This window comes from Cervus elaphus, chromosome X (genome assembly GCF_910594005.1).
Source record: "Cervus elaphus chromosome X, mCerEla1.1, whole genome shotgun sequence".
In the NCBI taxonomy this organism is placed as follows: domain Eukaryota; kingdom Metazoa; phylum Chordata; class Mammalia; order Artiodactyla; family Cervidae; genus Cervus; species Cervus elaphus.
This window is the reverse complement of record NC_057848.1, coordinates 136,824,909-136,838,510: the sequence shown is the minus strand read 5'-3', so window position 1 is coordinate 136,838,510 and position 13,602 is coordinate 136,824,909.

The window sequence follows — 13,602 nt, the reverse complement described above, 5'->3', positions numbered from 1 at the left end:
CAGTAATCAAGTAATTATTTCTATTATAAGGCACCTGATATTCTGAGTAACATACATAACAATATCTCCTTGGGGAAGAAGGGTGTTCCTGCCCGTCACCCTTCACCAAGGACCATGGCATTTTCCCTTTTGCTCCATCCACTGGGTGGCCAAAGGTCCTGCTCATTCTTGTTATCCTCTGTTCACACAAGGATAAATCATTCTACTTTTTCCTCTGAAAACTTCAATGCCTGTAGTGATAATATAACAAAGCTTGAACTATAATAGTCCAAATGAAGAGCTCCTTTGTCCTAGGATAAAGGCACTTGAAGTGTTGAGTGATAAAGGCATTTGATGGGACCTTCAAGTTGGCCACTCATTATTTGATGGCAGCTCTGACATTCTGAAAGCTTAGCAACTGAAGCTAGGTGGCAGTCCTGCTTAGGCAATTAAAGGAGACACCAGAAAGACAATTATGAAGAAGATCCGCACAGAAGAAAACAAACAAACAAAAATTACCATTGATTTAATACAAGCATGGGAGCCACAGGGGAAAGCTAACTTGTTAATGTCATGCCTTTAAATATAGTCCTCCTTATCAAAGTTGGGGAATTCCTGTAAAATTATGGGCATCTCTTGAATTTTTGAATGCTTCTCAATATTTTCCATAGCTTCTTCATATTCCAGGTTTCTAGCTATTGCCTCTGTTACCACTGTTCAGGCAACTGCCTGTAAATGGACACTGGCTAATCATTTTAATTCTATAAAATGAAAGAATGTCAAGAGGTTATGGAGAATATTGATAAGCATCTGAAATGAAAATATGTGTTACAGATACCCCTAACAGTGACAATGTGATTCTTTCAAAAGGATGATATGTATATGTCTTGAAGGTTGTTTACCAAAATATTAATAGCATTTATCTCTAAATCAGGGGATTTGTGGAGATTGTTATTATCTTTTCTGTTTTATGTAACTTGTTTTATAATAAGCATATGCCCCTTTATATTAAAATTTCATTGTTTTTATGAGATTCATAATGTCCTTCAGCTTACTAATGTCCATTACTGACTAGACAATTAGCAGATCATGATTGTTTTCTGTCATGTTTATTCTCAGCCCAAGGCCTGCTTTACTTTAATTGATGGCTGCCCTAATTAGAGTTGTTAATGGATGATGCCAGTGTGTGTGTTCATCCCAGACAATCAATAGAGTGTGCTTGTACATACTTTAATTTGGAAAGCTAACCAGAAGTTGATGTTTTGGTTTGTTTGCTATTATTTGGGGGGAATACCCAAGATGAGGCTAGGGTGTATTGGAGTGTGTAAACTTCATGTATTCTAAAACATTTGACAAACTATTCTTTAGAGTAGAAGTAATTTTAGAAATTACAAGGTAAATTACTATACCAGAATTAAGAGTGCAGAAATATACTACAATTCTTCTAAACATATATTCATTTAGTTAGATTTGAGTTAAACACAGTCAGTTAAGAGGTTTAGTTGGGAAAACAACTGACAGTAACAGTTGAGTAACCTAATGATTAATCAGCCTTTCTCAAAAATAATGCTTTGACATGTAACCAGATATTGAGTGCGTTTTCCTGTTGTCCTGGAGTTACAGTTAAGGTCCAACACTGATAACAAAAGACTAATTACTCTAAATCTAATTTCATCAAGCCATTTAGAGTTGGGGCTAGCCACCCCCTGGAACTGGAGAGAGAAAAAAAGAGACAGTACCACCACCCACCCTAGTAGTAGTGTTAGTCACTCAGTCATGTCCGACTCTTTGCAACCCTATGGACTGTAGCCTGCTAGGTTACTCTGTCCATGGGATTCTCCAGGCAAGAGTGCTGGAGTGCATTGCCATTCCCTTCTCCAGAGAATCTTCCGGACTTAGGGATCGAACATGGGTCTCTTGCATTGTAGGCAGAGTCTTTACTGTCTCAGCTATAGAGAAGTCCTTAGCACCCACCCTTCTCCATCCTAGTTTTAAAGGAAGAACTAACAGAAAGCCCGTGGACCTTGTAACGTGAGCAGTTTTAACCTGTCACCATTATCAAACATCCTTTCTCTGACTGGGTTGAAGGAGGATGCTCCCCTTTTTCAAAGCCAAGATGGAGGTTTCAAGAGAATTACTCATAAAGTCATGGATGCCTTTACTAGTGTAAAGGAGATTGGACTTTAACTTTCTCATTTGATGTCTCCTTAGCCAGAGGCTTCCCGGACTGTTCCTTTACTATTGGAGGAGAGAAACAAAAATTGAAAAGAGATGACAGAGTGAGGGACTACTAAACAGACAGGGTTCCAGAAACAAACCCCAATTAAGTTCACATTCCCTAAGAGGGACAGAAGATGAATCCCACATGAAGAGAGAGAAGATGCAACTGGGAGTCCCAATCCTACTGTACCACTGCACAGTGAGAAGAAACACGCTTAGCCATCAGAAGAATATGTTGTAGCAGCAACAGGAACTCCCTAGAATGTAGCCCAGAGACAGGAGATAAAAACTATGAAAGATTAAATGACATGGAGGAAAGAAACTATTTCAAGAGATCATGAATGAGAATTTTCCAGAATAGTTGACAAGACACCAAATCTCATTATGAAGTCTTAATGAATCCCAAACAGGATAACTAAAAAGAAATCCACACCTTCATAGATCCCAGTGAAATTTTGAATTAACAAAGAGAAAAAATATCAAAATTAGCCAGAGATAAAAGACTAACAATCACTTATAAGGAATGATTATTTAATCAATAGCCACAATTGAAGCCAGAAGGCAGTGGAATAGTATCTTTAATATTCTGAGATTCAACGACTATTGGTTTAGAATTCTGTATCCTCAGAAACTACATTTGAAGAATGCAAATGAAATAAAAAACTTTTTCAGGGAAATGAAAATTAAAAGATCTTTATCAATAGATCCTTAGTAAAGTAAATTCTAAAGGATTATCATTCAAGCAGGAGAAAATAATCTCAGATGTAAGATCTGAGATGCAAGAAGGAAGATAGAGGATAAAATCCAAATTGAGTATATAAAACAATAAAGCAAGTGAATATAAAGTCTAATATCTTAAATGAAAAATAAGATATAACTAAGATATTGGGCAAACATGTAAGTATAGAGAGTGGCAATCACAGATAATATTAGGGTTCTTATATTGTTCAGGAGGAGGGTATCATCAAGATAATATAAAACTTCTAAATTTATATGTGCCAGTTCCAAAATCACCAAGGACAGTGACTGCAGCCATGAAATTAAAAGACACTTTCTCCTTGGAAAGAAAGCTATGACAAACCTAGACAGAGAGACATGTTGATATAGGGCAGAAACCCAAGCAATGTTGTAAAGCAATTACCCTTCAATTAAAAATAAATAAATTTAAAAAAAGCAGAAACATCACTTTGCCAACAAAGGTCCATATAATCAAAGCTATGGTTTTTTCCAATAGTCATGTACAGATGTGAGAGTTGAACCACAAAGAAGGCTGAGTGCTGAAGAATCAATGCTTTTGAACAGCAGTGCTGGAGAAGACTCTTGAGAGTCTCTTGGACTGCAAGGAGATCAAACCAGTCAATCCTAAAGGAAATCAACCCTGAATATTCAAGAGAAGGTCTGTTGCTGAAGCTCCAACACTTTGGCCGCCTCATAGGAAGAACCAACCCATTGGAAAAGACCCTGATGCTGGGAAAGATTGAAGGCAGGAGGAGAAGGGGACGACAGAGGATGAGATGGTTAGATAGCATCAGTGACTCAATGGACATGAATTTGAGCAAACTCTGGGAGACAGTGGAGGACAGAGGAGCCTGGCGTGCTATAGTCCATGGAGTTGCAAAGAATCGGATATGACTTACCAACTGAACAGCAACAATACATGTAAACATATGAAACAAGGTGAAATAAAGAAATCTACTACATCAGTGAAGAAATGTTAACACATCTTTCTCAGGAATTAATAAATTAAGCAGAAAAGTCAGTAAAGATATGGAAGATTTGAATATGATAATCAGTAAGCTTGGTCCAGTGGACTTTTATCAAATACTACACGCCCAAACTAGAAAAAGCACATATTTTTTCAAGCACATAGGGAACACTTATAAAAGCTTATTATATGGTAGACCATAAGATAAGCAGAGAAAGAGGGAATGCTCCTCAATTCATTGATGAGGCTAGCACGACCTTGACTTCAAACACAAATCAAAAATAGTATAAGAAAGGAAAGGTACAGTCTGTTCTCAATGAAGAATATAGATATAGGAACCACAATCACATATCAACAAACTGAATTTAGCAATATTTAAAAAGACTGTCATGTTTAGTTGACCCTGCAAACACAGGATTAATTTAATGTTAGAAAATTGATCAATGTAGTTTACCGCATTGGCAATTTAAAGGTGAAAAATCATATGGATACATAAAATCAATCTGATAACAAAGTCAATACATACTCATGATCATAACATCAGCAAGTTAGAAAGAGAGGGATCTTCTCTTACCTGATAAAAGACATCTATCACTACTGATAGGAATTTTTGCACTTAATGGTGATAAAACGAAAGGATTTCCATTAAGATCTGAAAGGTGAAGGGGAGGGGGAGACAAAGGGTCCTTCTGTCACCATTTCTATTCAATTGTACTGGACATCCTAGCTAGTACAATATAACAAGAAAAAATTAATGTATGATAATAAAAAAAGGAAAATCTGAAAAAAAAAAAAAGGAAAATCTGTCAGAGCAGACAATGTGTTTATGTAGAAAATCTGACAAAATTTGCAATTTATGAGAGTTAAAAGTTTAGCAGGTTTCCTGAATTTTAGAAAAATATCTTCTCTACTTCTTGAGTTTTGTTAATAATTTTTTGGCTTATTGTCATATTTTATAACATTTTCAGTCTATCATCTTACTTGAGTGTTAGGCATGTATTTAAGAGAAGTTAATGCCTATTGCCAGTTCCTATTGCCCATTGCCAGTTCCTATTGCCAATGCCTATTGCCTATTGCCAAATGTTTCCATCTTTTGAGAAAATGTTTTATTTTAGTTTCATCAAGAATATTTCAAAGTAATATATTTCCTGAATTGTGTGTCTGAAAACATTTTTCTGTTGGCTCTATACTTGAACAACATTTTAGATGGTTATAATATTTTAGGACTCTTTTTTCCCCCTTAGAAATTTATAAGCTTTGGTGTATTTACTATCTTCTAGGGTTGAATATTATTGTGCAGAAGTCAGAAGTCAACCTTGTTTTTTTCCTTGTAGGTAGTTTTGTCTTTGTTTTACTGCCCACAGGACACTTTGTTTCTGAAGTCTAGGAACTTTACTAGAATATGTTTCCTTCTTGCTCCTTCAGCCAGGGTCCTATCACTAAAACAGACATCCTGCTAGGTATTTCAACAGAGGAGATTTAATATAGGAAGCTTCACATGGCTGTAAGAGGGCTGAAAGAACAAAAGGAGAACACTGGGGGAACCCAGAGTAATACCTGTGGCAAAGAACTGTCACTTCTAAGACTAGAAAAAATAAAGGGAAGAGGTGATCAGAACCTAGAAATTTAGAGAAAGGGACTTCAGTTCCTGAGGATGGGGTGCTACCTGGCTGGTGTTGCTACCTCCGGAGCTTGAAGAGACCCTGCAGAATTGAACCTCAGACCTCTGAAGAGTGTGCATTTCTGGCTGCTGCTGCTATCTCAAAGGGGCAGGACCAGTCAGTCATGGAAATACCAAAAGAAGCTGGAGACAGAAACTGATAGAGCACCTTTGCTGGTTCTGTGCTTATGGGGAGTATCATACAAAGAGAAGGAAGGATGTTCCCTCTCTCTGCCTTCCAATATTGGTAGAGCCTAACAAGAAACCAGGAAAGCTCCGGGAGTTGGTGATGGACAGGGAAGCCTGGTGTGCTGCAGCCCATGTGATTGCAGAGTCTGATACAAATGAGTGACTGAACTGAACTGAACTGTACAAGAAACCAGCTTGCAAATGAAAAATGTAGTTTGGCCCAGAATCACCAAGCAGAATATAAAAGAAGGGTATGTTTGGAGATGAGAGATTAATAACTAACATGCTCACTCAGTATCAAAATTTCCTAGGATATGTCAGGCCATTCCCATATGTATATTCAAAGGTTTTTTTAATTCCAGCAATGTTTTCTTGATTTGTATATGGGAGTTTTTTTCTTGTTGCATTGTTTCATTCTGAGGTTTTTTTTTTTTTCCTTATGGGCTTCAGATTGGTGAAAAGAAACTGTCTCATACACATACGACATGGCTAAATTAATTCCAAGTTTTTAACCATGGCACATAGAAATTTAGCAGCAGGAAAGTGACTACAGAGTTCAGCACGGCGCTGCATGGTTTTCAGAGGTCACTTAACACCACCACTACTACTAAGCCCTGAAGAGAGGAACACAGCTGCTGCTGTCCCTGTCTGCACATTCATCTCAGAAGCTTAATTTCATGTTTGTAATTCAGGATGATACTGGAAAAACTGTACGAATGTCAGAGAGATAGCTTTACTTTCTTCATTCTCAGGATGACTTTAGAACCCCAAATCCCTTCTCCTAGGGTCTGAGAAAAGAAATGCAAACAACAACAACAAAAATGTCTTGAAGATGAAAGTCATATAGTGATTGGTTTTGAGAGTCTTTCAGTTTTGGTTCTATTTAGAGCCTTTGACTTGTCCCCAGATCCTTATCTTCAGTCACTGGGTACATGAAGTTCAACTGAAGGCTATTTTATCTGTGTGCTGATGTAACCTTTAGTTAACACAGAAACCAAAAATGAGTTGTGGAAATTGCATTTTGTTCTAGGGTAATTGCTCTCCTCCATAATGATGAGTGTGGTGGGTGGATTTGTGAGCTTTCACTGCGAGTCATGCATCCGCTCTTCCTCACCCTGATATAGTCATCTTTTGCAAATTACCCTCTCAAATGGCAAGCTTCATCTGAAATTAGACACTTTACTAGAGACACGATTTGAGTAACAATTTGAAAGATTCAAAGTTTAAAGGGAATGAGATTGCATGGGGTGGGGTAGGGGGTGAGATGATAACCACATCAACCACAGGGAGCTGTAATGAGTTATTTATCCAAATACATATATTCTCTTGACCTCAGTCTCTTCTGGTGATACTTTGGATCTGACTCCATCAATCTATATTTTAATTGCTCCTGTTTTATTGTCCTTTCCCCTTGCTTACATTTTTAGGTTTATCTTGCATGAAAATGAATTATACCCTACCTCCCACAAGCTACCAAACTCACAGCAATCAAACTTCTTGAAATAACTCTCATAACCTGCTCATTGCTTATCCCTTTGACATGTAGACTCCATTTTTGCTGCCCCACTGAGACCACTCACTAATGTCACAGATGAACTGCTAATTGTCAACCCCACTGCTGTCTCCTCCCTATTCCTCTCCCCCTCTCTCCATTTTTTCCATGTTCTTCTCTTTGAGCCTCTCTCTTCTCCTGACTTTTATGACACCGAAATCTCTTTGTTCTACTTTGACTGCTCCTTCTCTGTATTCTGCACTGATTTTCTTTATCCTCTTGTTCCTAAATGCTTTCCAAGACTGCCACTGGTCATTAGTTCTATCCCACTTTTGAACCCTGAGTTCATCAATGTCCATGCTTTCATCTGCCGAACCTGTATTTCTTACTTCAGTGATTTCCTCAAGTTCTATTCCTATGTTCACAGCTTCCTGAAGGACATCACTCCCTGCATAACCCAACAGCGTCTCAAACTCAACAGGTCCCAAGTTAAATTCATACATTCTCCCACAAATTATCGCCTTTCCCAAAGGTTGGAAGCCTTTGTTCCTCATTTTGTCCATTGCTAAATCTGGAAGCTTTCTGACTTTGAGACATCTGCACCTGCCCTATTCCATTCTCACTACTCTACTCCCAGTCCTTACAATCATGTTGCTTTTGTAACAGGCTTCTAATTTCTCTCCCTCTACCCTGCCTTTTTTGTTACAATCCATGACATTCAGTAAAGTCAAATTAATTTCCTAAAGCAGAGTGATGATAGCTTACTTGTTCGAAAATCTTTAATGGCTCTTCACTTCCTTCTAAGTACAAATTTATTATCCCCATATTCAAGCTTCTTTGTGATCTATCCCCAACCCATTCTATGCTTGGCTCCCCCCCCCCTTTATTTCTACTATACGCTACAAGACAATGGAATTACTTGCTCCTTAAATCTGTCCCCATATTCCCTATCTCCATGCCTTTTTTCATACGACCTCCCTCATCTCTGCTTGTTAAAATTTTGACCCATCTTCAATATCATTTTGGATGGATGCCTTCTACCCTCTCTTGTAAAAATCTGGTTGAAAATTCTGCCAAGACCCCATCTGAAACTTCAATTACAGCAACGATTACATTAGGCATCTAATTACAGTTTTCTGTGAACTTGCTTTATCCCCCTGCTCAAACTGGAAGCTCCATTTTTCAACTGGATGATAGGTTGGATGATACTGTGCTCCACCCAGATTCCTTTTGCCACTTGTCTACTCTGTGGCCTCCATCCAACAATGGCAGCATTCCTGGAACTGCCAGGCCAGCACCTGTCTTTGGGCTCTTCTTTAGCGAGCTGCCCTCAGGCTACCAGAGTTGCTTTGTCCACCAGGCCAGAGGGCTACCACTCTACCCTGCAGTGGTTGGGTGTTGACCAGCGGATATCAAGCACAAGCGTATGAAAGCACAGCTGCCTGACCTCAAGATGATACCACTTGGAAGGCTAACTTACACCGAGAGTTCCTCTGCAGGATCATGCTGAAGTTAACCTTTACAGGATTTTGGTTAAGGTATCACCCTGGCTTGCCTGCCTCTCCTCCCCTGATCCCTAACCCATTGGCCTGCCTTTCAGGGTGCTGCTAGGAAACCCTAGCTAAGACAAGGAACATTTCAGAGTACCTACCTCATGCCAGGCACCATGCTAAACATGTATATAAGTAAGTGCATTTATAATTAAATTTATTTTTAATTGAAGGATAATTGCTCTACAGTACTGTTGGTTTCTGCCAAACATCAACATGAATCAGCCACAGGTATACCTAGGTAATTTCATTCAAATTTAACCCTCAAAGCCACCCTGAGAGCTAAGTACTGTCATTATTCTGAATTAACAGATGGGGAAACTGAAGCTTAGAGAGTTTAAGTAACTTTTTCAAGATCATATATCTACTATGTTGCAATGCCAGGAATCCAACCAAGGGTTCGGAGTCATTTCAGTCAACCAGTTTTGCTTTGCTATGCTAAATGGAAGCATCTACTCTAAGATGCTCCCCCTCCCCAACTCCACAATCACTGTTTCTTAGTATTCACACCCATCTGCTCTCCTAGAGTGTGGACTGAACCTAGTGATTCACCTCTAACAAACAGAATATGGTGATGAGATGATGCTTCCATGGTATTTCCAAGATTTTGAATTCCTTTTTGTCAGCATACTCTCTTGCTTGTTTTGATGAAGCAGGCTGCCATGTTGGTGAGATCGATGTGACAAGGGATTCCTGGTGGCTTCCAGTCAAGAGCCAGCAAACAATTGAGGCCCTCAGTCCAAACACTTGCCAGAAACTGAATCCTACCAACAATCACGTGGGTGAGCTTGGAAGTGAATCCTTCCACATCTTGACTGCAGCCTATGTGAGATCCTAAGCCAGACTCAGTTAAGTTGTGCCTGAATTCCTGACTCACATAAACTGGGAGATAATAAATGTGGCATTTGGGGGCTTCCCCGATGGCTCAGTGGTAAAGAATCTGCCTGTAATGCAGGAGACACAGGAGACCTGAGTTCAATCCTTAGGTCAGGAAGATCCCCTGGAGAAGGAAATGGCAATCCACTCCAGTATTCTTGCCTGCAGAATCCCATGGACAGAGGAGCCTGGAGGGTTACAGTTCACAGGGTCACAAAGCCTTGGACACGACTGAGCACACAGCACATTAAAAAAAAAACCCCAAACCCAGCCCGAATTAAACCAAAACAGCAACAACAAAAAATTGCTACCTTTAAAGCAGAGGCATACTTGTTATTCTGTGTAACACTTGCTACTTCTGGCTCAGTGACTTACCAATAAAAATTCCAACCAATAATCTATCATCTCTGGTGATTTTACAATCCAATAAACTTAGCTAGGATGGTGGCCATAAACCGCTAGAAAAGCATTAACTTTCCAGTGTGATCACTACTGGGTGCCCTTAGAACAAAGTAAACAAAAAACAAATTAGGAGTGAGGATTGGGTAAGGATTTTTTTTTATTGCATCTAAAATAAACTTTTGGTTTTGTGCTTATTTCAATCAATCAATCAGCCAACCAGTAAGGGACAATGCAAATCGGGTACCAGCTGGCTTATTGCACAATGATGAGTAAAGTTATGTTGGGTGCCTCTCAGTCAACATCATGTTTTTTAGAGTGTGCCTCTCCCGGCCCCTGTCTCCCCACCCACACGTAGCACAGTTGTCATGTAAATGGACATCAGCCAAGCATGATTTCTCCAGCTCTCTCTGCCTCTTGTTGCCATGGGATGACAGATTAAAACTCAGAGAAGATAGAAGTAAAATTGAAAACCACGCAGCCTTTTAACTCCCACAGCAAGAAAAGGTAATAATGGAACGACTGACACTGAACCATAGTAATCCACTCTGATGGTAGGAGTAGAAAAATTCCGGAAGACAAAAGCAATTGCATAACGAACCACGGGGAAAAGTGCACACCTTCTCCATCCTTTTCAAGCAGCAGTTGGCAGCAACTGTTCTGAGTTGTCTGAGATTGTTCTCGTTTTAGCACTGAAAGTCCTGTGTCCAGGGAAACCGCTCAGTCCCTGGCAAACCAGAATGGTTGGTCACCCTAGCAACAACGATTAATTCCCAAAGGGCTCTGCTCCCACTGATGTTTGCTTTTTAATTGGAGGGTCAATAAAAAGCTATTTTCTTAAACTTTTCTTTTTGAAAGCTATAAATATCCTATTGGCAGAGCTTATTTTTCAAGGTAGTGCCATAAATTCTATTTCTTCCATTAAAAAGTGAAAAAGACATTGGAAAGACTTTCCTAATCTTACTCAGATGGTGTATTTAAGCTGAAAGGTGGGGGATGAAATAGGGGAGCAGTTTAGGAAGACACAAAGCTTTCAAAAATATGGACTAAAAGTACATTTAAATTTATCAGTATGTTATTGATTGGGGGAATCATTTGGCTGAATAGAAAGGTACAAGTTGGGCTTCCCTGGTGGCTCAGTGGCAAATAATCCGCCTGCCCACACAGGAGACATGAGTTCGATCCCTGGATTGGGAAGATCCTCTGGAGAAGGCAATGGCTACTCACTCTATTTATTCTTGCCTGGAGAATTCCATGGACAGAGGAAACGGCGGACTACAGTCCATGGGGTCTCAAAGAGTCGGACATGACTTAGTGACTAAACAACAACAACAAATGTACAGTTAGTTATTTTTACCCCTAGCGATCTTGTCCTACAGTTTGCAAATCTTACAGCTAAAAGATTACCTTGGAGGTAATCTAATTTAAGCTCCTGCTGTTTAGATAGCATTCAAGGAAGCTTGAGCTTGTGTTCTGCTGCCTGCTACAGACCCCTGGTTTGGGGAGATCTTAATAAGTGTTATAAAATAAAAGAATTCCTTAGTCACATGTTTTGGAAATATCAAGCTAAGTTTCTTGACTGAAGACATTTTCTAGGCATTTGATATGCTTACAGTGACTCTCACTCAAAAAGTACATTAGAATCACCTGGGGAACTTTTAGAAATTACAGATAGCTGGGCCCCACCCAGATCTAGGGAATAAGAGAAACAATATCACTCTCTGGATAGTTTGGATATTCACCTGGTTAAGATCACTGGCTTATGTGCACTGTGAATCTATAAGAGTAAAAAAATATCTGAAATATATTCCAACCTGACTTATCATATAAATGTTTTTCCTTCCCTCTCTCCTTCCCTCCTCGTCTTCATCCCTCCTTTCCTTCCCTTTTTACTCCTTCCTTCCTTCCTTTCCTTCCCTTTCTTTTCCTTTTGTTTCCTTTCCTTTTGGTTTTGGGGAATACTGATTGTATTTTTGAGGTTTAATTTGTCTTGTCAACCATTATAAGGAGGAAAAATAAAAAATTATAGCAATATCTGTAAATACAATTTGATTTATTTAAAAACAGGCTATTTTACACTTAATCTAACTACTTGATATGAAAATTTAGAAACATACAGGAAAGTAAGGAGAGGAGAGTAGTATAGTGAATCTCCTTACACCATCACCCAGTTCAACATTTATCAACACATGGTCATCTTATTTCATCTATATCTTCAAGCACTTCTCCCCTCTTTCCACCACTGTTTTATGAAGCTAAACCCAGATAACCATATTATTTTATTCATAAATATTTCAAAATATATCAATAAAAGATAATTCTTTTTAATATAATTGCAATGCCATGATCACATCCAAAAATAATAATAATTCTTTGATATTATTCAATATTCAGTTAGAATGTGAACTAAGAAATTAAGGTGAATTGACATCTTACTAATAATACATTTTCCTAAACAGAATATGGTACCTTTTTATCCATTCATGTATATTTTTGTGTATCTCAGAAGTGTGTTGTAGTTTCTCTCATATAGGTTTTGGAGTTTTAAAAAATAAGTTTCCAACTAGGTATTATATTTTACTTATTTTATTATTTGCTATTTTAAATGGGGTCTTCCATTATATTTCCCAACTTGCTATTGCTTCTATATATAAAGTTTATTAATTTTAATCAATATTATGAAGGTATAATTTACATGCAACAACATGGACTTTATAATAAATGTATATATCCACTTAACCACCATCCCAATTATTGACTTTTATATGTATATACTGATTTTATAACCTACTAATTTATTACATTCCATCTTGATACATACTTCCACAATTCTTACCAGCTTTTGGCTATTCATTTGAAAATGTGTCACATTCCAATTTTTTTTGTTTGTTTTAGTTCTCTATCCCATCATGTCAAAAAGATTTTCCAGTCAATGCTGTTATAGGAATAGATTCAATGTCAAAGACTGACTGCTCCTAGAGATTTAAATTGTTGTTACAGGCATAAAGAAAAGTGATCCTCTTTGCAACAGGTGTCATGCTAAATTCAAGTTTACTGATGCAAGCAGTTAATAATAATTGGAATGTGAGCTGACTCAAGAATAGACATCCGGCTCATTAATATTTGCTTCAGAGAAATAGGCTCAAATGTTCTTCTTGAGTCTCAGTGGGTCCATGACCTTGATGTTTAGATGAATACATTTATAGCTGATCCCAGTACTAAGGCTGTCATTACTCAGAGAATTCCAAATGACCATTCTCTGGAAAAATGTGTTTACTAAGCTCCAGCTGTTATTTTATACTTATGAATATTTAGGAAGCTACAGTGACTGGCAGTGATCTCAGTGCCCCCAAAATGTGATGGCTTTATCTGAAAGTTGAAAGGCAGCAAATCACCTCCCTAGCAGATACCAGAATAAAAGCAGCTTTGCATGGGAGTGGAAGCTTTGCAGACTGAATTTCCTGGGAAGCATCAACACTATGAAGATAGATCGTTAGGTATCTAGGGGCAAAGTAATGAGTGACATATGGAG